General features: G+C 32.4%; 1 protein-coding gene across 1 annotated transcript in view; it reads left to right on the top strand.

Moving 5' to 3' along the window:
- Positions 1-1,553: 1,553 nt before the first annotated feature.
- The window catches only part of LOC122065788 (nuclear pore complex protein NUP107-like), an 8,499-nt gene continuing 7,780 nt past the window's right edge, over positions 1,554-2,272 (top strand). Inside the window, exon 1 of the mRNA XM_042629640.1 lies at positions 1,554-1,682. The gene's annotated coding sequence lies outside the window, so the exon portion shown is untranslated. The remainder of the gene's footprint in view (positions 1,683-2,272) is intronic.

The following is a 2,272-nucleotide window of genomic DNA, read 5'->3' as shown; positions in this document are numbered from 1 at the left end:
ATTAGGATCGCTCAAGGCCAATAATGATCCGATTCCACCCTATCGATTCAGGTTGACCTAATATGATTCCTCAAACTATGGATGGGAGGGGAAACGATGCAATTACATTAGCACAATTAGATAATAACAACTCACTTTTGAGAATCAAGCAAGATGCAACTGGCTCAACCCAATATTCTTGGCAAAAAAGGCTTGTTAAGTGGTTTTTTATTTTATTTTATATATCATACTATCATATCATGCTACTATTAAAAAGTATGTACTCAATAAAGGGTGAAGTAATTATCAAGTATAAAAAATGTAAAAAATAAAAAATAAATAAATAAATTGGCATATAATAACCCACAAGAGGCGTAGTTAATCCTTCCCTAATCGTGGGTGGGGGAGAAAAAAATGGAGATTTAGAAAGATAAATATGGAGAGAGAGAGAGAGAGAGATTTAAGGAGGAGCAATAGCAAGTATTTCTCTCGGCTCCTAAAATCTCTCGTTTCCCTCACTTAAAATGTCTATCCTATCTTGTGGTAGTAATGTTTATCTCAATCCTCTTTCATCGATTTTTTTTTTTTTTTTTTTTTTTTTTGTTTTACATGAAATTCTTCACTAATTAAGCCATTACCTCCGTTTATTCATCTCCTTTCAAATTTGTATTGTCTCTATGATTTTTTTTTGGTAAGGGTATTGTCTCTATAATACACTATTACTCTTTAGGTTTCAATCTAACCAGGATGTATTAATTCAAATTTATATAATTATTTTTTCATATGAAAACTAACCGAAAAGGCACATAAGTTTTGTTTCTTAATAAACCATAAAGGCGTGGTTTTCCTTTTCCCTGGCCGTAGGAGAAAAAAAGAGGGAAATTTACAAAGGTAAACATGGAGAGAGAGAGAGAGAGAGAGAGAGAGAGAGAGAGAGAGAGAGAGATTTTTAAGGACGAGCAATAGCAAGTCTCTCTATCAACTCCTGAAATTTCTCATTTCATCATTTAAAATATCTATCATCCTTTTATAGTAGTTCCATCAAATTTTTTTTTCAAAATTGTCGGGTATTATAGGAATATATTACTAGTGAGGGATCGCCGTCAAAACAACCATGGTGAATAACTCGTTCTTTAAGGGTATTTTGGACATAATGTCATGAGTTTGAGGGCATCTCAAACATTCATTAATAGGATAAGACTAGAAGTTCAAACTATGTGGTCTATAGTATTGTTGAACGAAAACTCTTTAGATGCACTACCAACTAGCAAAATTTTCTCCAAATTTTATTAGTGCCCAAGAAAAACAAAAAAAGAGAGAGAGAGAGAGAGAGAGAGAGAGAGAAAAGAAATCACCCTTTAGGTTAGCATGGTTGTCAATAAATGAATAGAAAAGAAAAGATTTTTTTTTGTTTGTTTGAATTTAATGAGATAATTGATTTATATGCCTATTTATCTCATTCAATTCAAAAAATGATATTATTATTTTCTATTCATTTATCGACAACCAAACAGGGCATTATGGTTTCCATGGGGCCATATGAAAAAAAAAGAAAAGAAAAGAAAAGAAAAGAAAAAGAAAGAGGAGAAGAGGTGGGGTGGGGGAGAGGAAAATGAGAACTTAATTGAGAAACTCCTCCAGTATTTGTCGATGTTCAGTGGTCACATTTCACTTGAAAGTGTTTCCCGCGCCTGAACCCTTAGGGGGCGTTTGGTTCGAATTATCCATCGGATCAGATCCCATGGAATATGGATTCTGGATCTAACTCAAATGAATGAGTTTCTTTGGAATCATTTCAACTCGTTAAAAAAACTGTTTGGTTACCTGATTCTACTGGCCAGATTCTAAGTGGAAAACTGTTTGGTTACCCTGATTCTGTCACTTGATTCTAAGTGAAAACTGTTTGGTTACCCTGATTCTGGGCATTGATTCTGAGTGTAAAACTGTTTGGTTACCTTTGAGTCTTTGAACCCATGTTCTGTTGAAAAAAAAAATTCCCACAAACAAAACCTAAAAATACAATTTGGTCCACACATGTACTTTATTTTTAATTTTTTTTTCCTTTTCTTTTTTATGGTAATATGTTAAAAAAAAAAAAGTGTAACCCTAAACCTTTAAGTCTAATACTGTAGTGCAGTAATTTATTTTTTTTATTTTTTTATTTTTATTTGTATTTTTTTTTGTAAATTGAAGAGGCCAAAAAGAAGAACATTACAAGACATGATTGTATTGTAGTTCATGTAATCGAAATAGGTATCGTGTACCATATAATTCAGATCTGAAAATTGCCCAA

Source organism: Macadamia integrifolia, unplaced genomic scaffold (assembly GCF_013358625.1).
Source record: "Macadamia integrifolia cultivar HAES 741 unplaced genomic scaffold, SCU_Mint_v3 scaffold212, whole genome shotgun sequence".
NCBI classification, from domain to species: domain Eukaryota; kingdom Viridiplantae; phylum Streptophyta; class Magnoliopsida; order Proteales; family Proteaceae; genus Macadamia; species Macadamia integrifolia.
Note: the sequence above shows the minus strand (reverse complement) of the source record. Positions and strands in the feature narration are given on the sequence as shown.